Source organism: Pithys albifrons, chromosome 10 (assembly GCF_047495875.1).
Source record: "Pithys albifrons albifrons isolate INPA30051 chromosome 10, PitAlb_v1, whole genome shotgun sequence".
NCBI lineage: Eukaryota > Metazoa > Chordata > Aves > Passeriformes > Thamnophilidae > Pithys > Pithys albifrons.
The window spans coordinates 20,156,789-20,181,542 of NC_092467.1; the positions used below are offsets into that span (position 1 = coordinate 20,156,789).

The 24,754-nt window shown below is 38.8% G+C and overlaps 1 protein-coding gene across 14 annotated transcripts in view; it reads right to left on the reverse strand.

Annotated features, from left to right (window-relative positions):
- The window catches only part of ADGRL2 (adhesion G protein-coupled receptor L2), a 157,577-nt gene extending 141,364 nt beyond the window's left edge, over positions 1–16,213 (reverse strand). For 3 of the 14 annotated variants that reach the window (XM_071565715.1, XM_071565713.1, XM_071565725.1), the window contains exon 1: positions 14,841–16,148. The gene's annotated coding sequence lies outside the window, so the exon portion shown is untranslated. Of the gene's footprint in view, positions 1–14,840; positions 16,153–16,193 lie in introns of those variants that run through there. The other 11 variants (XM_071565716.1, XM_071565721.1, XM_071565717.1 and 8 more) reach the window with 8 other exon arrangements.
- Between the last annotated feature and the right edge of the window lie 8,541 nt (positions 16,214–24,754).

Below are 24,754 nucleotides of genomic sequence, written 5' to 3' on the forward strand. Positions count from 1 at the left end.
GCATCTCTAGCATAATTACATTCTTTCAAGTTACTTTTCCTCCCACTTTGCTATAGTTCTTAGGTGAAAGGAAAATATTGACAAAAACAGGACATGAGGGGGACAAAAGATAACCACAGACCAAAAACCATGAAAACACCAAGCCATTTACAATTCTTTTATTTTTATTTAAATTTAACTCCTCACGGCAACTGGGCAGCCTGAGATCAACTACACAGGGTAAAACACTTTAATTTATAGCCTAAGGGCTCTTCCATGTTTAAGAGGAAGGAGCATGTAAAGAAATACAATATCTTTCTCAGCCCGTCTGTTCTTTGAAATGTCTTCATTAAAATGGAGATTTTGACTTTTTGACTGTGAATAACAGAAAAAGGACAAACCTGGTTTCCAAGGATCTTCATCTGCAGACAGCACACACAATGCTCCCCCTTCACAATCACAATGACCACGCTTATGTTTCACAGGCAGTTTTTCAGGGTGAACAGTATGTGGGACCACCTCCAGTTCATGACGATTAGCTAAGTTAGTCCTAATTTCACCTTTGTTTTATCATGAAGCAAGTGAAAGAATATAGTTAAGAATCTGGACCTTCAGGACAGGACTCATACCTTCCCAGATGTGAGTGGCAGCAATGACAGAGAGCACCACTGCATACAGCATGACGACAGATACATCTTAGCCTCCAAATAGCTCCCAGTCACAAGCCTAGAGAAGGTATTCCCTATTTTTTTTTCTTGTAGAGAGTGGGGTGGTGTGGAAACCCTATGGAATACATTGGCACTCACAGTGTTTCACCAACACTGCAGTAAAAGCACAACTTGTTCAATGGTCAGATGGACTTGAATGAAATTTAAAGCACAAACCAGGGGCAGCTACTTTATACCGCTTGTGAGCCCCAATAAAATTGCATCAAGTGTCTTTGCTTATTTGGTTTAGCAGCAGCTAATATTTCCTATATACACAAGACCTGAACATCTTTCTTTCATGTAACTTAAATAATGACCGTAATTAAATAGAGTAAGGATATATTAAACCTATCTCTCAGCTGTGCAGAGGTTGTGAACACAGTTGTGCAAACTCCTTAACCATAGCCCTGAAACAGCAGCAAATTATCCCACTGCCCCATGCATTTTCATAAATTCTTACCACTTAGTTTTAATAATATGTTAAGGTTGCAGCTTTATTTGGTTTATTGGTTATTATGTATCTATTTAAAATACAAACAAAAATAATTTACTGGATAGTTTACTGTAGACCTACTATAAAATTTTCATTTATTTGACTTTGATTTAATTAACATAAGGACCTCGGTAACTTTTTTTAAAAATTGTATTGAACAAAAAGAATTTTTAAATAATTCTTTCATATATAGAGTGATTTTCTGTGGAAAGTATGTAAGAACTAAGAAACCTATTGGTTACAGAACCTTAGCAACATATCATGTGGGAAGATCAGTCAATGTTGGAGAAAAAATTAAGCTAGATACAATTAAAACAACCCAAACTTTTCAACTGGCCATTAAATAGACAGATAACAGAAAGATGCTGATTTCGCTGTATATCACTATATACTTTTTTTTAATTAAAATCTAAGAGACCGTATATTCAAAAACAGGCTGAAAACAGTAATTGAGTATCATGCCATTGTCTAAACACTGCTGGTAACATCACTGTAATCAGAAATAGCATTATTAGAAGTGAAGCTTAAGTGAGGATATATGAATTCTGTACAGGTGACAGAAGTACAAGAAAGATTTATTCACAGGTATACCTGAAAGATTATATTGGTTTTATGTGCTCTGTAGGACAAATTTTTCAGTCATGAGCCAAGAACTGCTGATTACTTGCAGTATCCCAATTGCCAAATACAAAAGCTTTATTAGCCATAACAGCACTGCTGTTTCATATAGACAGAGATACAAATAATAATAAAAAATACATAAGAAGGAAAAGACTTGCCCCTTCTTCAGGGTTAGTTGTCTGTGGGCTGTTAAGTATGATGACAGTGTGGCTTCATTTTTAATGTACACTACAAGTAAAACGACTTCAGTGTGGATTTATGTTTTGATTTGATTCTTGCAAACAAAAGAATACTGATTTTAAGAAACCATTCATTATGGCATTTGTACAAAAAAAAGGTTAATCTTTATCTTAGTTATATATACATATTCTGAAAATGCTTCAGTAGAGCACATAACGCTAACAATTTAATAAGAATATTTCTGCATATATTTTCCTCTTTCAAATGTAGAAATCGTCTTCTAAAACATTAGACAACTTTTTAATGATATATATTGTAGCATTAAAGCACGGATAAGATGCTTTAACTCTTACTGAATTTTTATGCATTATTCTCACTGCTTTATTTTAACTACTGGTTTCTTCTTCGCTAGGGTGTAACAAGCCAAGCGCTCAACAATGCAGTCACAGTTCACGCTCTTAAATCGGCTGAAGCTCCACATTCACCAGGGGTAACATTCATCCTTTTGTGTTTCCTTTTGACTTACGGACAAAAGATACGATCGTTTTCACAGTTCAAAATGAATGAAATGTGAAGCCAATCTAAGAACCTACAGGAGTTTGTCTAAAATAGAAAATGTTATTCTTCAGGTCATAATTCTTGTGACCACAAAACTAAAGACAAAGTTCCAGAATTTTGCACTAGATACAGCATGTGTGTGAGCTCTTGGTCACAGATGCAGACATACGTTGCTATCACAATTACAAAAATAATGAAGTTTTAAATATTCAGTTGAATGTAGTTTTGAAATCTCAGTTACCTTTCAGTACTCCACCCAAAAAAACCCAACCCCACCAAAAAAACACATTTAAGCCTGTGTGCAACTTCTACTGCACATTTTTAGAAGTGGAATATTTCACAGCAAAAGAAACATCTGTATTTTTTCTTTGGCTTCCATTAATCAATAACAATTTAAAACAGATGAGTACAGGATCTTTCTATATAAAGTCTAATACATTGCCAAACTCCCAGGAAATGCCATGTCTTAAAATTTTAACCAGTACTACTAATGCATGCTACAATATATGGAATATGCATTTGAAATTTCTTATACAACAAGAATTGTCATCTATGTAATTCCTTAATTCTTAATGACCTTATTATAATATTATTACAGTAAAATAGGGAAAGGAAGATTTTTTTTTGTTTAAACACTCATTATTTCAGTATTTACTAATTATAGTTTAAGATATCTTAAAATATGTGGCTGTTTTGTCACACTCTGCCATGCAGACTGCTGCAGCACTCAATGCAGTTATTTATAAATTACTATATAACCTAATGCATTTTGCTCAATTAGTCCCCATAAGTGTTTTTTATTGGCAAAACCTAATTTGGTTTTATTAAATGTGACTGGTACATTGCTTCTGCCAAATAAGTGAGTATTAATGTCTCACTTTTCTGTTATTTTTTTTAAACAGATGGAAAATTTTAAGAATTGAGGAACAGCTTGAATATCACTTACATGAAAATTGTACAAATATGACATTATTGTCACTTTTGTTGCTTGCAATAATTTTAAGAAGTATCTAAGTTACTTATCAACATAAAAACTTGGTGCTAATGAAAGAGAAAATGTGTTACACTACAACTAAGAAAAAAAACTACATGACTTTACTGAAGCAGACTCTTCCAGTGTAGCAAGTAAATTTCCATTGTTCTACCCTCAAACTACAAGAGTGTTAAAAAATGTATTGCAATCGCAACTACATTATCCTCACAGGAGAACTAAAGTTACATACACACCTTTATTTTCATATTGTACGGCAATGTACACTAAATGGAACTTGTGAAACATCCTTACCTCACCAGGAAAGAAAAAGACATACTGTGTAACAAAAGATTATGTCCATCACCTCCCCATAATTCCTCAACAAGATTAAATTAACAAACCTCTTTCTCGTCATCATGACTAATATATCAGTATTTTTCCATGCAAAAAGGGTAGTAAAACTTTTCAACTCTTAGCACCCATCAAAATCTCTATGACAGACATCATTTATATATTTTCTGTAAATCTTACCATTATAATCCTATTGGAGTGTAATTGCTGTGGCTAATATTCTTACCCTGTTATGAAAATGCTCAACATAAATGTGGCACTGAGTTGTTAAGATAATACATGATCACGCTGTGAGAGGGTAATACCTATACAATAGCCCTTGCCAATACCATAAATCTCTTTATTAGACAACAACCTATTACAGGAGATCTACTTAACTGTTTCCCTACTTAGAGGACCATTTGGTGTTACAATAACAAGCTGACTTTTCACATTAGCAAGGATTAGCCAGTATAAATAATAAATTGACACAGAGTTGCGGCTCTTTTAGATATGGTAAACCTTTCCTGGTGTTTAAAAACAGAATCCAAACTAAATCCCTAAGACGTTAGACTGAACGTATGTTAAGTTTAAAGTTCTGTTAGTTTAAATTAATTAAAAAATAAAAACATCAACAAACCAATTTATGCCACAGATTTATGCCACACAAAGCTATTTCTGTTTTATGGAGTGTGCATGCATACTGCTTTATTTCCTAAAAGTATCATAACAAATCATCCTTAAATTTACTGAAATATTTTTAAGTAAAATGATTGCCACCATTTTTCCAGAGATAAATAGACCACAATTCATCTAAGTACCATCTATTACGCTTCTTAGTTAGTAAGCAAAACTGTATTATAAATTAATTCTTTTCTTCTCTGAAGTCTTAACTTTATGAAGGGTAACATGCTTTCATCACCTAGATAGCTACAATACAAAGTATAAAGTCTTTAATAGACAACATAATTTCTTTCATTGTGCTAGATACAGGAAATATCACTACTTAAAGTATGTATTTCTGATTCTTTGAGCTAGTTTTTAAGTTACAATTTATAAACAGGCTTAGGTTATGACATTTCTTGCTCTTTGTTGTCAGTACTTACTAAAGCTTAAGAGAGAAATCCTTATAACTGTTTGTTTTCTCAAATCATCAATTATATGTGGATGAAATTCATTCACCATTTTATATTTTAAATAGAGAAAAAGCAAAATTAATAGTCAGCCTTGCATCTGCAGTCACCTTGATTGTGATTCACAACACTGCTTGCATAAATAGAAAAGACTTACCTATTGTTTTTTGCTAGCACACTACACTGCACGGGATGTAGCGAAGACCTGAAAGTACTGTGCACTCTCTCTCATGCTGACATGACATTTTTAGAATCTGAGAAGACAGTTTATGAAAATCTGTTTCCCATGATACAGAGTACCAAAACTGTCCTCTTGCACCTTGACAGGCAAGAATTGTTTTCCTCAATTGCTTTTTATAAAAAATTTAAGACACTTCTTTGAAATATTAAGCATTTTTAAAATCAGCTTTTGTTTAGTAATGTTTTAAAATTTTTGCCCACTGTTATTTACTGTTACTGATGGACAGCCTTTTTAAAAGCTGTCTTGCAGAGCCTTTCTGCTCTCTGAAATGAAAATGTACTTACTGGAAACAATTCAGCTCTGAATGGCTTGATTACTCTGATTATCTCATATACAAGCTCCCTCTGCAGGTAATAACAAGAATAAGCAAAAATATGTGAAAAATGTGGGTAACAGCCGGCACAGGAAACCAAATAATCAGTCATCATTTTAAAGGGACTCCCCCAGAAATCCTTCTCCAATGATATCCAACGTAAGCATTTAACACAGAAAACATTCCTTTCCCCCCCCCCCCCCCCCCCCGAGCTCTATTCCTCTTCTTGCCCCGTCAGAAAAGACAACATTCTGCTTTAGTCTTTCCTATACCAAAACACACAAATTTCTTCTTCCAAGTCAACTAAATGCTCTCAGTGTGGAAAGAAAGAAAAGAGAGAGCAGAAAGAAAATAAAAGGAAAAAAATTGCTCTGCTTATCCAGAACTGAACAGAAATGAAAGACCACCCTAAAGAAGAAAACAAATTCATCCTATCTGATTCATCTCCCTGACCCAAAATCAAACAAACAGCAGCATCCCTCATTCTATTTACTGCTGGGAGATAAAACCCAACATAACCATTTCACCAAAGTTTAAAATGCAATTAAACTGAACGGTAAGTTATCTCGAAAATTAAAAAAAAAAAAGTCCCTACTAAGTTATATCAAATCATGAAGTAACAAAGTAGTTTTGATACATCTGGAGGCAAATGTTTTTCTTCCAATAGACATTATCCTTACCTTAAAATGTCTTATTTGCCATAATAGCATGAGCTTTATAGACAAAAATCCCTTCAGCACAAGTGGGAAAAAGCTTCACTGAATGATGCTATAAATATTAAGTACATCATAATTAAACCTTCATCCTATCTAACTTTACCACACAGAAAAAACTGGGAAGCCATCAGGTAACATTATTTGTCTTCCAAAATGGAAAGAATGAACATATCTCTCTGGTTCTGTTTCTCTTGTAGAGCCAAATCTCACTTTCTGCAACTAGTGTATTAGATTTATGAAGAATACCTGTAAAAAAATGCATATTCATAGGGCATAAAGTCACGTATGTGCTGTGTCACTTTAATTTTCACTGGAAAAATAAACTCAAAAATACAACCTTTCAAGGCTTCAAAGTCAGCTTAAAAAAAAAAAAGTAACAACATTCCAGTATGGCTACAGCCATACATGGGATAAATGTAGGACCAATTCTGGGTCTTCACTTCAAGATGATGAGACTGCTGCACATAGAGCTCTACTTTGCTGCTGGAGTATCGTTAACAGTTGGCTCCACAACCAGTTACTATCAGATACTACTGTACACCTCCTCAAATGAGGGAAAGAATAAGTAAAAAAAGCAGGAAAAAAAAATACATTTTGGAGAGATCATGCTCTAATCAAGCATGGGTAAGATGACTGCCTGAAGGGCAAAAGGATTTCTTCTCACTTTCAAATTATGTCAGCCTGCACCTCCCCTCCCTCTTCAAAACAACTCCCAGCCTCAGCCCATTTTCCTGGCACAGCAGCTTAGACTGAAATACACCATTGCTGAGGCACCTTCTCTCCTTTAAGCACTTTATACTGATTTTCACAAGAATCCACCTCACCAACTGACAATCTGAGTTTAAGAAAAAACCTACTAGACTGAAGTAAATAAAACTGCTGGAGACACTGCCCTTCGATGATTAAATGACAAATTCACCAACAAAATAGTTATGAATTGGTCTTCAGTAGAATACTCATTTTGTTCAAAATGAAGATGCAATCTTTACTGATTCTGGGAAAGCAACATCTTCCAAATCGGTCACTTCACATTGAAAAACTCTAAAAAATATTCTAATAGCCTAATGAAAGGATGCCAGGATCCGATGGAAAAGAATTCTACCTACCATCAACACAGGCATCAGAAATTTGCCAGAGAAACGTAGAGTTCTTAAAATGTCACTTTATTTAGAAGCAACGCTGCCTACTGCAACAGAATTGTTTCTGAACACTCTTCCCCTCAGTGTAGACTGCTATGCTGTAGAAAATTACAAATAGGATACTGTAAGAGAATATATAGAAAAATAAGTGAACTACAGTATCCTTCTGGTATGTGATCGTCTCCCACTGCAGCGCTGATCCCACAGTAAGGCTCTCTAAGTGCACCAGAGCCCATCAAAAGCAAAGCAAGTACGATAGTCGGGAACAAGGTCGGTCATCCGCTCCCCAGCTGCCAGAAACAACTCTTAACAGTAATCGGCATTATTATTCTGTCACCTAGATTCAGAGCAGTAATCGGTGTGAGATGTCGACTGATAGGAAAATATCAACAGAGGGCATAAAGGAAAAAGCAGCAGCCTAACTTAAAGGAGAGACTGGGGGGGGGGTTATCACATCCAGAGGTAACCGAACAAACAGATGCAGTCTAATTTTTAAAGCATAATTGTCCAGTGATAAATGGCTTTGCTGCTCCTTCGCTGATATTATCTATTTTTTCAGCAGCTGCAGACACAAATCTAACCATACAAGAAGGAGCTGCACCTCTCCAGCAGCGCTGCACATCGAGGGCTCGGCTGCTTCCACACTGTCCCCACCGCGGGAAGCAGCAAAGCAGCCCAAGAAATAGGAAAATTCCCCTCTTTACCATAAAAGTTATGAACACTCCCACACATATCTATGCATCAAGACATCCCTAATTTTAAGTATTAACACATTAAACAAACTTTTATTTGTACAGTATCAGACATGGCACGTTAAATAGCACTCTTCATTCCTGCTATTTCATTCCAGCTTTTGTAGCTCATTGTGGCCAAGTAACACATCATTAAGATAGTATAAAAACACTCATATACATTGATCAGTGTCAAGTCAATCTGTGTTACATTTTAAAAACTGTTCCACATTTTCCCTATATTGCCAGTTTTGAAAAAGGAAGTATTTTTCTTGGGTGATAAACACATTGTAAAACACTGTTAAAGCAGAAAGACAGTCATTTCAGAGTGAGTTAGTACACCAAGGGACAAAACAGGCAGACCTAAACTCTACTGTATTTGGACGAGGAAATGGCATAAGATAAATCTCCTCTGACAAAAAAACTCCTTTATGTTCAGAGGAAAAGATTCCTAACATTGTGTCTCCATAAGAAACACAAGTAGCTTCTTATGAGCTCTAACTAGATTTTCTCTGAAGATAGCTACACTCACCACTGAAACACAGACACTGATACTTAAATCTTTTTGTGTAAATGTTAGTGTTTATAATGTGCTCCTAAGAGATTAAGATTAGAAAAAAAAATAACCACACAACCAAGACAGGCACTATTTTTCTCAGACCATGATCACTTGTCAAGCCATGATTAATGCTGTGCTCTGTAGAGGGAGACATTACATCTAGGCTACAACAGACCTAAATTTTACCCTAAGGCAGAAGTCTGATTTAAACATCTCTATTCAAAGTGACATTTGTCCTCTCTTTTCAACCAGTTTCCTCTGAAATTCCAGTAAACTGACTTTGTGACCTACAAATGGTCCATTGATTCTAACTTGTCGTGTTGCCTGTCCTTGTAGCAAAGTTAGTTTTGGTGACTGAATGAAGCAAGATGTTATGCATTCAAGAAAAACACAGGAGTGGAGTCCATTAGGTGCTCTATTAAATGCTCGGTTGGATAACAGTGACTAGAATTTATGTCTATAAAGATTTCAGCTTACACAGAAGAGCTAAAGATAAATACTGAGGTCAACATTAAAAATCAGAAAGTTTTATATTCAGAAGTAACAATGGCCTTCATATTCTGAGGTGATGAGCAAAGATTTTTTTTTGTATTACAGACAAGAACATGGGCATCGTCAGAGCCACCCTGAAAAGTAATTACATTTTATCTCTTGCCTTTCACTCTGAAATGTCTGCTAAGGTATTTACATTTGTCTGTTACAAGAACAACAAGAGAAAAAACTACTTGTTACCATTTATCTCAAGTAAATACTGTTTCTCCAGTGAATGGTATTATTCCATGTATTTTATAAAGTTATTGTTAGATCCTCCGATTTACCTCTAACTGCTATTGAAGGAATAAAAATAAGACGTGCTTATACCTTATAAAGAAATAGTCAAACAGCAGACCTGGACATGTAGAATAGTCAATATCCTTTTTACTGAACATGAAAAATGGCAACATTTGATAATATAAAGCAATTTAGACAGTGCTGGCAAGTTCCTACTAGTCAAAGTAATCTTATTTCTGGTGCTTTTCAGGGTAAATTGATTTTTTTCCTCCTCTTAGCTGCTCTGATAATTGAACAAACATATACAAGTGTGATGGGATTGTACTTAGCAGACAACACAGAAAACATTCCTCAAACATGAAGTATTTTGCTCATAAAACCAAGTTTTTGTCTAATTACGCAAAATATATTTAAGCTTTTTTAGTGCCAGAGTAACAATCAACAACATTTTGCTAGAGACTGCACTCTACCTGCAGGTGTTAAGCACTTGTGCTTGCTTCAGTCAGGCTGCAATGCTTTTTACTATTACGCCTTTCTAAGTAATTTGGATAATGGCGAGCTAGAGTTGGTTGAATCATTACAGTACCTTAAGTAAATCAAAAAGAAAGAATTCATGACATATGTGTAATACATATTCTTCTAAAACCTATAAAATACTCCATTTAATGTAACAATTCATAACCTGGAGATGCTATGATTCTGAATTTGAAGACTTTCTTCTTCCTAAGGAATCAATTTCTGGTTAACTAACAGTTTGCATACAGAATGCTGTAAGACCACAGCACTCACTAAGTAAGTGTATTTCTATAACTAAATTGCTGATATTAAGCGACACAATCTTCCCACTCTATGCTGTAGAAACATATTTCATACATTACAGGCTGAAAAAAACATGAACTCCAAGAAAATGTTCTGCTGAAGAGGGCTTTAAGCCTGTCATCTTTCACCTTTTAAATGAAGAATGTTAAAAAGAATCACATTTGTTAAATAAAGATTAGAAGTATTTTCTACATCAGGTATATAGTCACAGTAAATTGCAAGTTACCAATACTCCAGAGCCACCTGCTACCTTTATTTTAAAAACTTTTGGAAACAAAATGCAGCTATCTTTGAAAACTATTTAAATATTAAACACAATTGTTTAGAGTATTAAGAATGGCCTTAAAATAGCTTGTTGTTTTTCCAGTTTTCTTGGCATCCAATTACAACAGTGATGGTTTAAATCTTTTACTTGTTTCAAACTGAGGGGTTTTAAAAATAACAGACAGCTTTTAAATTTAAAAGCTGCGCATAAATACTTAAAAAGGTGAAATTCTTGCAATTTCAAATCACTTTTGCACATCACCAACATCAATTCTAAAAAATGCTTCAAAAGAGTCTGTTTAACATGAAATCTCTAAATAACGTGACTGACTATAAATTTCACTAGCCTGTGCTCTGAAGTATATCTGATTGCTTGTCTGTTTATGCATGAGTATGATTTCCTTTATACACCAGACATAGTTTAACCTCTTCACTTGCAATTGACCAGGTAAAAATCACTAATTGTTACTTCCAGTGCCTGTATAATCAGTCACCCACAGATATTCTTCAGTGGATATGCAGGGCATAGAGCATTTTTTGACATAAAATATCTCCAACTGGTTACTGGTAGGTTATTCAATTATTATAATGCATGGTGCAATCCTCAGCAAGAGTCATACTATAAGTTAACAGTATTTTCTCAAATGTATGTCAACACAGGACGCAGGATGAGCAAGGGCTTGAAAATACAAAACTTTCAGTCTAAATTTCAGTAAAAACTTACAATTGTGTTTCTATGCTTTCTAAACATCAAACAAATCTTTTTACTGTAAGGTTATTATGATTTATATGAATTTATGATACACTACCTACAAGTGTATTTCAAATATAACTTTGATAAATATTTTTCATAACTAGGGACAACTCTCTCCAAAATCCTTAAGTGAAAATTATGGACCTTTCTAAAAAGCTGTCATTCAAAATCATAGTATTTTTTCTTCATCACAACTACTCTCATTTAAAAAAATATCTCTTAATCAAAATGTCATGCCTACGTACCACATTTTCAGAAATAAAACCAATCATATTATTACATAAAAACTTCAAACACCTAAGACTATATTACCTTGCTTATTTAAATTTTCATCAGGTGCTTCCTTACCAGTGACTAGAATTCCTCAGTAACCCCCTTTCCTGACTTTATGCATTAAAAGCAATAAGAGATAAATAAAACATTGAGAAAGCTTCTGAAGTGATCAAATAAGAACTAACTAAGCAAACTTTGGTTTTTTTAAAGCTCTCCTCTTGCTCATTTTAAGAAGGGAAACACCCAGAAGCCTGGTGTTAATGTCTCTGCTGATTGTGAAAATTGCAGCAATAAAAACTCCAACTGCTTGTTTTAAATTAAGACTTGCAAGACTACATGTGAGATCTGTATCTTTACATTAGTTTTTATAACATTTGAAAGTTTAGTTGCCCGCTTTGATGTTGGTCTATTAATGAGTAGGGGAGCCAAAAGCCAAGAAAAAATGTTTACTGGAAATTCTCAAGTGAAAACCTGAAGTAATTGGTTTGTTCTACCCCACATGACTCAATATCCTCATTCCCCCAACTACTAGCAGCTCTCTGAGCTATCTGAATGTCTATGCTTTCTTACTGTTGCCAACACATAGTAACCCACAGTGATTGAAAATGGCAGCTGAAGTGCTGCTGCAGCACATTAATTTTTCTCTAAGTGGTCCAATTTTGTCATCTCAATGTTGAAAATCTTCTTTCCAGTACTTTTTTTTCTTTACCTTCAGAGATTTGTCGAATTTGAGGCTGGCGTCATATAAACTGAAGTGCAACATTTTCAAGACAGTTTTTATTATCCCTAATAGCTGAAAGGATAAGGCTCTTTCTTTACAGCACTCTGCATTCAAAGCAGACTAGTTAACAGCAACTTAAGTGTGATAATGGAAATTAAGTGAATATGTTCCCTTTACACCACCAAAAAAGGTACTACTTCAGACAGCCCAAGACATTAGGAAAATAAACTGCTAGAAATTATCTGAAAGTAATTATGTAATTTTAGGACCACTAAAAACATCTGTTTACAAAATGCCCAAGTGGTCGTGTCCATAGAGGAATAACAGAAATCTATACAAATTATTTGATTAACTGCAGAGTTTTTCACCAAGACATACCATATACATTCAGGTCCTTCATTAAACAAAAGGAAATTGAAGGGTAAGTGAAGATATCCTACTCTAAGGCACATCACTTTCATGGCTTATAAGGAAACACCCATCAAATGGTAAACCAGAAGAAAACAAAATTGTAAAACAAACAAACAAACACCAAACAACAGACCAAATACTACATATCAAGCACTTAAACCAACTTTTAAAAAAAGCAAAATATATGTTTTAGTATCTGTATCATTCAAGTAAAAGGTCTAGAAAGAAGCAATAGGCAAGGAAAGCAGAGAGAGTTGTTTTTTGGGTTTTTTTGCCAGAGATATAAACCAGAATATAGTTCCCAAGAAACATCTGGTCCCTGGAAAAGGTCCTAACTTATTGATGGATAACAGGATTTTGCTTGGCTTTTGGGTTGCTGGAGTGAGAAAATTGACTTGCAAAGACAATAAAAAGGTAGACCGGGCCACAGCCCCTTCCAAACTCAAGGAAATAGTAACAAAAGCATAAAAAACTACAAATATGTAGCCACATAAAACAACTTGCAATGAGATAAATGTCCTACACAGCCACCAAAACAGCACTCCTGCCATAGCTGTTTTCAAATTATTTATTATAGGGTAATACTAACCGCAAATTAGGTTATCTTAGTAAACACAGTATCACTGATTAAATGAGATTACGAGAATTACTCATTTTCACTTTTTCTAAAATGAAAAGGACATAGAAGCATATGGCCGGCGGTGATCAAAACTTCTTTTAAAACTCTCCATAAAAATATCTATTATCCCAGCCTACCCACCCATTAAGGAGGGAAGCATATTTGTTTCAAAGGCCTGGAATCGAGAGGTCTTTTATTACAAGATTTCATTTGTTTTCTGAAGTAATTAGAAGGTCCTCCCCATTCATCCCTGCACGCAGTAACGTGTAGGCCATACCCAGAGCATGAGCGGTAGAAAGGGCTTTCTAAATTCCCCTCCCAGAGACACCAGAAACCACGCCACAGTGCCTGTCATAGAAGGTCACTTTTTTCCTCGGAACAAACCATTAATCAATGGAGTGCAATTGTCCGAGCGTTCGCAAGAGTTCTGCAGCGGAGGGACCTTGTTTTTCACTCGCATAATTGCAAAACAGCAAAAGTTCAGAAACACAACCCAAATCCACCTCCCCATTTTACCCCTTTACAATTCCCACTGCCCTTTGGGCCTCTTCTTGGAAGCAAATGGAAGACAAGCTGAAGTTTTCTCAATTGAGCCAGAGCTAAGAAACCTTTGATATGCTAATACCCTTCTTCAAACGGTAAGAATTCACACTTGCATTAATTCAAACAATTTCTGCAGAATGATGCGAAATGGCACCTCTTTTCGTGGCAAGCAACAAAAGGAGGGAGCCGGGGCGTCTGAGGAAGCCAAACAGCAGAACATTTGTTCTGCAGGACGCCTTCCGTCGCGCACAGGGGCATTTCTAGGCAAAGAAAACACACCTGAGCACCAGCAGAACTCCTTACTTTCTGACAAACCGCGCTCAAATCCCAGCAGAGCCGGCGCAGACTAACAACAAGATGTTATTTTTAGAGCCAGACACAGCAACGGTGCCTCATGACACACTGTTTTCTGTCTCCAGATGGCCCCAGATTTCTACATGTGAAAATAAATGGAAATAAAAGAGAAAAAAAAAAGTTGCTCTCAACCCACAGCCCGACAAAGGGTAATTTATTCCTTTTCCCACAGCCACCCCCCCACCTCGCACGGGCTGGAGGGACGGGCGCTCGGCAGAGTTACACAAATAAAGCCGCAACAGGTAATTATGCACCGCACAGGATGCAACTTTCCCCGCTGCGCGGGGCGCGCCGCGGAGAGCGGGGGCCTGCTCGGCGGGCGGACCCCGGCCCGCAGCCCCCGCGGCGGAGCGGCCGCCGCCGGCGGCGCGCGGGGGCGGCGGGACCCGGCGCGGCTGCCGCAGGTCCCTCCGCAGGGCGCGGGGGGGCGGCCGGCGGAGCGGAGCGGAGGTGCTCCTGGGCCGCAGGCTCACCGACGGGCGCATTCCTCCGCGGTCGGCGGCCCCGCAGCACCCACAGGCGAGGCGGACCCTAAAGTATTGGCTACCCCGCCGGCGGCGCGGTGGGGACCGCCAGGAACAAGGGAGCAGGCGCGGGGAGGAACGCGCGGCGAGGCTGCAACGCGGGGCTCCGCTTACCTATGTCTGGGAGCCAAATGCGGGCCGGGGTCTGTGGCCCCGGCGGGACCCGCGGTCCGGGTCACCCCGCCGAGCGCAGGGCTGCGGGAGAGCGCGGTGGAGTTAGTCCTGGGGCCCCGGCGGCGGCGCGGGAGCGGGCGGGCGGGCGGCGGGCTGGGGCGGGAGCGGGCGGCAGCCGGCGCTGCGGCTCGGCGGGCTGGGGCAGCGCAGAGCTCGGGCGGTTTCTCGTCGGCGCAGCCGGCCGGGAGGCTCTTCTGGGGTTAAGTCAACATTTTCCTGCAGTTCTCCACACGCCGCTCCGCACCAAGCGCACGATGCAGCCAGGCTCCCGCACGCACACAAGAAATAAATTCAATTAAAAAAAAAAAGCCGAAATGGAGGGGAAGCCGGGCGCAGTGCAGTGTGTGTGCCCAGCCTCGGGAGTCCCTTCTGTGCAGCGATCAGGAGGCGATGCCAGCACCTGGGGTAGCGGGGAACAACTCCAATGTTACGATGGACCCCCTCCTTCGCGTCTCTGTCCCTTGCACCGACTGGATTCACATCTCCCGGGATGATATTCTGGCCTCTGGCGGAGTGCGGCGCCGGCCCCTCCTCGGATTTTCTCCTCTTCCTCCCGCTGCTGCTGCCCCGCCAGCGACTGAAGATCGGGCGCTGAGCGAGTAACGCGCGCGGCAATGGGAAAAACGCAATACATACACACCAAAAAAAAAAATCCCACTGAATGTATGGCAGCCTCTCCGCGCTCATGCACCGCTCCGTCTGCGGCTGGGGAGCGCCAAGTCCTGACACGGACTTTCCGCCGGCTCTGAACTGGAGTCACCTCCAGCCTCCTCCCCCTCCAATCTCCACCCCCTCTCCCTGCGCTCCCACCCCTGGGCTCAGCTAATCATATAAACATATTATCACGTAGAGCGGCACCAGCGAAGGACAAAAATCTCTCCCTCCTGCTTTTTTCAGTTCCCCTCCCTCGCCCTTCCTTCAGTTTGGGGGGCTGAAAGCTAAATTGCGGCCGCTCGGCAGCAGAGGCCGCGCAAACCGGCTGCGCGTCGGCGCTGCGTGCCCCAGCTCCGAGGGGCGCGCACGGCCGCGGAGCCGCCCGTCCGCCCGCCGCCGCAGAGGAGCCGGGCGCTCTGCCCGGCGCCTCGGGCCCCGGCGCTGGCCGGGCCTGGGGCCTTGGGCCTGCCGCCGCTCCCTCCCGCTGCCTCCCCGGCGGCTGCAGGCGCGCAGGCCGGCCGGCCGGAGGCGTCCCCGCCGCGCCTTCTCCTTGCCCGTGTCCGACCGCGCACCCCGCTCGTGCGGCGCGTCCGGGCGGAGCTGCCCGGCCGGCTCGGCTCGGCTCGGCTCTCTGCTCACCGCACGGGGCTGGCTCTCCGCACCGCAACGCCTGTCCCCCGGTCCCCCCTCCCTCCCCGGCGTCACCCAAAAATCCGTCACCGGCTAGGCGACCAGCGAGCGAGAACAGGCAGGGAGGGAGGACGGGGGGTCCCGGTACTCCAGTGCTTGCACGGCTCTACAGGCCCTTTCCTTGACTCGCTCGCACTGACGGCCTGGCTCCTGTCCGCTAGGGCCGGCGCGCCGAGGTACGGCGATGCGTTAGGGAAAACATGTCAGGGCAGGGTAAACAGCACTTGGAAACGATTTAAAGGATACTCAGTTGACTCACTGCTGTGCTCGGATATAAAACGCAGTCTTAGTAGCGCTGTTGCATTCTTCAAAAAAAATCTGCTCTTGGAAGCCAGGTCTGGGATTGTCGGTAGGGTTTGGGGTTTTCCTCTGTATTGATGAAAAGCACTGAGGATTCGCTCCGACCTTTCAGGATGTGCAACATGGGCAATTCCCAGCTCTCAAGGTCAGGGAGAAGCAGCTGGGCATTAGCAAAGGCCGGTGCCAGCGCGGGGCGAGGGCCCGTGTGCGCATCCCACCCGCGGCTGGGGCTGCGCGGAGCCAGCGCCAGGCTGCGGTAGCTGCGGGGAACGACGCGGGGACAGCCGCGGTCACAGAAGCGCAGGCTTGCCCTCATAACTGCCCCCTCTCCGCTCTTTGGGGGTTTTAGCCATCCCCTCCCTCTCCCAGCTGCAGCACTGAAATGAAATCCTTTCAGCTGCATCTACCCTCGGAATCGCTTCTACTAGGCAAGAGCACTTGAGGCTTGATCAAGTCTTTTAGGTCCAAAGCACATTGACAACTCAGCTTAAAACATGCACAACACCACCAGGGAATCAGGATCTTTACCTTTGTTAATGGTAATTATTTATTTTTTAATTTCATCATTTTGACATCTCTGCATGCCTGTGCTGTCCGTGTTCTTTAGAAATTGTAGCATGTATTAAGGAAAACATGAAATGTTAAAAGGAAACTGGATGATGAAGACCCTGCAATATGAAGTAGTAAGAACCATAGAGCTGGTCCAGAGTTCTCCAAAACCACATTAAACTTTCGACACTGCTAATAATCCTGGGGACGAACATCTAAAAGTCAGTGAAATAAGCCACTCAGACCTTCCCCTCAGTTCAAGGTATCCATAGAGGGAACTGGAAAGTGGAAGAATAATCCCAGGCTTCTAGGATCAAGGGGGGAGTTCTGCCATAGTGAGCGGGGCATCTTCCTGAGGATGGTTTCAACTGTATTAAACCTGCAAACTTCCTGAAAACCAAACTCAGCATGAGAGGATGGGAGATCATCTGTCTATAGTTTTGTGCCTACTATATATAGTTTAAAGTATGAGTTACTGTAAGAGCAAAATACAGCAAAAGAGCAGGTTCTCAATCAATTCCTTTGTGTATTCCTAGTATAGGAACTGCCCTTTCTTGCTGAATATCCTTATAAATACATGTATAAACCCTAATTAACCTCTTACATATTTCTAACGGTATTAAATTCTATAGACATTTTAATGTATTTATTAGAAACTGGTTTTCATTGAAAAGGTTGGATATATCTGTTGTGCAAGCATGCTTGAAAAGATGGTCATAGAAATGTAAAGGCCTAAATATTGATCTGCTGTAATTTTACTAGAGTTTTAAAATGTATCATTAACAAATCCTTTTTCTTTCTTTCTTTCTTTTTTTTTTTAAATAAATGTAATTTCAGATAAGCAGTGATAGCCCTGAGCTAACAGACTTTTGCTTAGTTCATGAGAACAGGATTTAGCTGGAAAACTGTCGATAATACAAGAATTAGCTGGGGTTGATGGTTTTCCTTTGAGAGGACATGGGAGAGAGGAATTCTTCTGTTTGCAGCGAAAAAAGTCTGTTGGGTTCTCTAAATTTTTTTTTAACCCAGGAAAAAATTGAAAAGAACTTCAGAACTAGGCCTTGTGTTAATATTTGCAGAAGTCAAAGTGAATTCACCTATGTGAATTCAGCTACAGGACTGAAGTTCATTTTCCATCTTTTCATCAAAACTTCTGGAATCATATTTCTTTCTACATGCAGAGATGGAGTTTTACAACTCTAAGTTTTACAACTGTAAGCTGTAAAACTCAGTTTTAAACAATTGGTAAAAATGCAGAGACCTCATCATTTGTTTCAAAAACACATGCTTCCATTAATTCTCATTAAAACTGCATTAAGATATAAGAATACCTGGCAGAGGTGTATATTGTTTTGGCAAGTAAAATACTATTATTCAAATGATTAATTTTACTTCACATTAATCAGCATCTGTTTCCTTAAAACAGAAAAATTGTACACACATGTACCCGTGGCATACTTGAAATTGATCCCTTAGTTTTTACTCAGCCACAATTATTGCCAGATTTGAATATCAATATGTAGGAAGGAGTTATAACAAATCAAGTTTCTTTCCACCATTATGATGTTGTTATATCCCTATAAAATTTCAATCTTATTCCATACAGACTCCAAAAATAAGTACAGACAAGTAGATTTTCCTTAAAATCTTGCTTTGCTGCAACATTGCAAACCATCTAGCTTGAAAACACTATAAGAAACGTTAGAATCATATGAGAATAATTTGATTATATTTTATGCCCTCCTTTTACTAATGTTAAATTCGTAACGTTTCATGTTATATATATTCTGTGTGTAGGGCTCTCCAGTTGTTTTGATGAATCTGCTGGATCATGTCCTTGAAAAACTAAAATTCTTACTAATTTTTTAAATAATCACAACAATTGTGTATCAATTAGCATTTCTAGGCACTATGTGTAGGACAATAACAACCAGAAAAGATTTAACTGTCAGCTGTGTACTTGAAGATGCATCTGAGAAAGATGAATCAACTTGTGGTAAAAATTGGCCAAATTATGATGTTTGTAATATGATCTTATAGACTCCACTAGCTTTTTTTTTTCTTTTTCTTTTTTTGGTCAAAGAATTGCATCTTACATCTGCCTGTGCTTAAAAAGGTTAATTTAAAATGTTTCAGTATCTTGATAAATAATATTTTGTATTGCCCTAAGTGTCAGTTCCCCCATAAGAAATGGTCTACATAGATTTTATGTAGCCTATTTTTTTATTACTGGAGTTTTATGACTGAACTTTAAATACTAGTGACTGACATTTCCTCTTATCTGTCTGTACTCCTGTGAATAATGTATCAATGAATTTACAATTAGATGTAATGTTACCAAAGACTGACAGAAGAGGTAATAGATATATGTATGAAGTAGTATCATCTAAAATTGGTGTACTAATATAAAGACAGAATTTAACTGGTGTAATGTAAAGATTTGAGGTTTTTTCCATGGTACATGGAAAAGTAACAAACCATTACACGATTTTACCATTTCAACAGAAAAGGTAAAGTTTTGCTTGTTCTATTTAGGAAAATTCCCAATTAATTTTGCAGGCAAATTTATATAAATAAACTGTGAATGATACAACCCATAATAGGAAATATCCAATGTACTGCCTTGAAAGTTTGGAAATATATCTTGACAATTACCGGTCTTTTAAACTAAGTAATTGATTTTAGTGTCGCTTGGGGGAAAAAATGAAACCCATCAATAAAGAAAGAGAATTCTGCAGCTGTCCTTAACAAATAAATGTAATATGAATTTGCATTTTGCATAGTTTACTTGGGTAATCAATTTTAATGAGTCATAATCTATATCATTATTCAAGGAATGACAAAATCATTGACTTACTCATAACACTTGCTAATTGTTTTTAAAAATAAATTCTATACATCACTAAGGAAACACCCATTTCCACTTGCTTTATGTTAAATCAACATCTAACCACTCATGGTGATTTCATTCAAAGAAAACAGAAGGAACACATTAGCTATGTGGTTAAAGAGATTCATGGGCTTCAAACATTTTAACCATGGATGTTTTTTTTTCCAACTGTAGAAACGCATGTTTTTAATTTAAATAGCTTCAAGAAGATGCAGATCATTTTATCCAACAAAGCTGTTGTTTCTTGTTTCTTAGAAATTAATTTAATTTTGTGTAATGAAGTAATATTAGAAAAAACCTTGTTCAGAGAAAATGCAGCTATGAAACAAAAGCATGTGTATGCCATATTAACCAGGTATTCTGAAACAGAATTTTTGTATCACATTAATAAATTATCAATGTGATCAATATGATTTTTACCAGTGAATTGAGATGCAGATTTTATGCTCATGTTAAGACTTAGCGGTTGCTTCTCCACTCTCTGAGGTAAATTTGGGGGAGTGGTGGAACTCAGTGTTATTGAAGAAGTATGTTCCTTGCTTTGGACTTCAGGTATTTTTGTTGTATGTTGGTGGAGAAAAGTATACAGTTAAATACTGCAGGCATTTACAAAGGCCAAAAACTTTTCAAGACTGAGCTGTTAGGAGTCACGTAGCAGAACATGTTTAAAAAGAGACGAGTACAATTCCCTGCTTTCACATGAAAGCCTCAGCACAGAAGCTTAAACGATCATCCCAGGAAAGGAACTGCAGTGCTGAGCTTTTGGGGAAAGAGATATGTCAAGAGATCCCAATTCTCCAAATAGTTTTGCACATTTCTAGGTTCCCTTTTCCCCAACTGCTATATCTGCATAGGCACGACTTCTGCATTTGGCCAGCAACAAAAGTTTGGGTTTTTTTAAGGAGAGAAGCCCAAGAGAATACTAAGAAATTAAATTATTTTTCTATTCCAAATAGATGTAATTTTGCTTGGCAGGTAGGAAGCTCCTTCACCTTCTCCCCCTTACACAACTACATTATACAATTTGCCGTGACTGTGCTCACTCTCCATGATTTTCAGCCAGAGAAGTACCCCATATCTCAGACTGGCATGTGTGGAAATCACTGTGTATTCTCATCGCCTCCTTTACCCCTTGCAACCCTCTTTCTTGATATAACAGAATGGGAATATTTGAAACTGAATATGCTAAGCCCCTATAACACTTATGATTGCTTTATCAAATTCCCAGTTGCATCTCAATTCCAATCTAGAATTTATAGTACAGAGTGCTTTTAAGTATCATATTACCTAGGTTTCTGGCCATTCCTCTGTTGCTTCTGTGTCACAAAGTGAAAGTTGATGCAAAAAAGATGAACAAACGATGAAGAGTTCAAGGACAAACCATTGTATTTGCAAGTATGAATCCAAGAAGCCCTTTCTCGTCTTACCCAAGCACCTAATGTAATCATCCTAAGCACTACTAAAATCCATATTCTTGATGGCATAGGCCAAGATTTGAGGAGATCTGCACAGCTCTATAAACCCATAAAAATTAGGCATCTACATTAGGAGTAAAGCTAAATTTACTTTATGGAGAAGTTACGGGATAAAATACATCAAATTCTTGCACCACTGACCACAACTCATGCCTCCCATTCCAACTGATTGTTCAAATCATTAAGCTACAGAGTCATGTTCCCTCTGGTGCTCTCACTTTCTAGCCCACTGAATCCTGAGTCAATTTCTGCCTGGTGCAGGTCTTTAACAGGAGAAGTGGAGAATATTTCTATCTCCAATCAAGCTGTGGGTTAGAGAACTGTTTAGCTGGGGAGAAATATGCATTTGAAACCCTTCAGTCAGAAGAGAGAACTGAGCCCATTTCATACATTTTGGACAAGTCTCTAAGTGCTGGTTGTAGAATAAAGCCACACCTTTAAAAGAAAGGGATGATTTCTGCTGGATTTATGCCACCTTGACACCCAGTCCCATCAGGTCTTGGAAGCTAAGCAGGGTCAGCCCCAGTTAGTACTTGGATGGGAGACCTCCTGGCAATCCCAGGGGCTGTAGGTTCTAGTCCTGAGGACTTCACTCTCACCGTCCAAGCTCACTCGGCCATGGCAGATGCACCTCAGGAGGTAAAGGGTGGGGCCAGTTCTGCACACTCTGTGCCTCACCTAAAAAATCCATTGTGCAGGCTCAAAGGGAACACCCACGTGGGGAGAGCCCTTCCCAAATCTTCCTTTGCGAAGCCAAGCCACGATGATGATAGTACCTAACTGTGAACCTAACTGTGTTGGCCAGTGTCAGGTACTCTTAGAGTATGAGTGTCACCTTTAACTTCTTGGCTTTGTTTTACAGAGAACGTTAGCAATAATATAGATGCAGAGCTCAGTCTGGTTTATCATGACTGAAGTAATATTTGGCAAGATGAGCATTACAGCTGCAAGAAAATTTGATACAAAAACAAGGAAGTGCCTATTGAAGAGAGACATCTTCCCCAGGTAGGCAGCATTGAAGTAGAGAAGTTTTTAAACTTAATGGCTTAAATTCTTTCCATGTTTCTCTTTAGGAGTCAAGTTGCAGAAATTCTATACAGTGCCTACATGAAAATCTGGTCCATAGTCATAATAATCAAGTTGAGAGATATGGCAATAGGTTATGAACAAGAAAGAACAGGGTGCTCATAATCAATCATGAACAGAAAAGAACCTCCTGCTGGGACTTCCTCACCTCATGATTGCAACTTTCAAATTTCCCTTATCAAAAGATGGGGCATGAGAGCCATATTTGCTTCCAAACTCACATATAGCAGTTCAGTTTTGCTGTTTCCCCAGTGTGCCACTTAGGTGTTATTCTGTCAGAACAAGTGTTTCTTTTTAAATTAGAATCTTCAATTGATAGCTTTATTCAAGACAATGTATAAGTCATGCTTTTTATGTACAGTTTCTCTGGTTCTGCCTCTCAGTTTCTTGTGCCATTCTGGAAGTGCTCGTAACCTCAGCTATTTAGTTATACTTGCTTTGATTTTGTTATGCGGTTTAACAGAAGGACTTGGTACCTTATATTTTTTATAAGGATTTTTTTTCTTCTTTGTACTGATTGCCATTGAAATGGTGAAAGTTATGTGATTGGCTCCCTCTGGAGCAGATACCAGAGATGCATCATGGATCACCGGTCAGAGAACCTAGACACAGCAGCAAATTCAGACTCTCCCCACTCCCCATCAACTTTGTACAGCAGCATTGCTTGGCAATCCATCTCAGCTGACGTGAGCAGAGCATGGAGAGGGAGATCCAGATTTGTTTCCAGGCTTACATCTTCTAGTTCACATTTTGTTGTGCTTGTGTTACGTTGCCAGGTGTAACTCTAGCAGCTGTAAAAAACAGTCATTTTCCTTCACCGAAACTGCCTATAAAAGCCTCTGTTTCAGTAATGATTTGTTATATATTACAAACACCTGCAGCATGGGGAATTAATATCACTAAAGTGTAGGGATCAAAGATATTCCACCTTTTTTTTCTTTAATTAAATGATCATTTACTTTTGACAGACCTCCGTGTTTTTGACAAATAGTATTTGAATCTGATTGAAGGTATGGTTACGCCTTTCTAAAAACACTGCAGACAAAGAATGATATTAGTACTGTGCTCCTGTTTTGAGGAACATGGATTGACTGCTTAGTATTACTGCTAATTATAAACACTAAAATGTATTCAATAATTAATTAAGATGCTGTACTCCACTTCACAGTGAGCACTGGCTGCTGTTTGTTGAATAATCAGCATCAAAATATGATCTTTTCATATTATATCTGGTAAATCATAGTACTACATTTAATTTATCATTAAGACAAGACACAAACTTTTATGACTTGCTTGGAAAACAAAGTGATAACTCCCTATGCATTTACACAGGAATGGGAGAGTTTTTTGCATATACAAGCAATGAATCTTACTGAAGAATAAACCACAAATTTGCATTGCACCATGTAAGTGCCCAGTTTCACCTGTTTTCTCTTCCTGTTGCCCTTCTATATGGCTATGTCAGTTTAATTCGCTTTCTTTAGATTTTTTGTTGACAGTAAAATTAATGTGCAAATTCCCTATTGGTTCTATATATTAATATAATTCCCTCTCAAATACAGCTCATTGAAATTAGCACTGGTAAAAGGTGAGATACATATTCATACAGTTATTTGCATAAATCCCATTCAGCTTTATGCACCCTAAGCTTTAATGCAAAGCATCTACTACCACAGGTAATTTTAGCACAAGCAAAACAGCTTATAAGTGATATCTGACTTCCCAAAGATTGTGTGTCTTTTAATAAGTAGATTATTTAAAGGGAAAAAAATCTATAAGAAATTACATTTTGGACATAACTTTTATATCTCAAAGCTACTGTCTTTACAACAAAAAACATTGAAAATACTGATTTTTTTTTCTCCAACAAATCACAATGTACTTAAATTGGGCATGATGCCTCATTTATGATACAGGGGAAGATAGTGTTTACAAACTTTTCAGTAAGAGCTAGGTTATGACTTATAAGACAGAGTACACATTGGACCACAAGGTAAGGTTTATAAAAATGAGTATATACTGAGAATTGATTTATGCAGCACAGCATTTTTATCAGTTCTAGTGACAAAAATATCTTTGAAATCAGTTTCAGTATGTATATTGATCTGCAGATTATTTACTTGCATTACAGAATTCTAACTATAAGAAAAGTCATTAGGTCATTATCTAAATAAATTTAGGGAATTAAAGCACCATCTATTCCTTGTAGT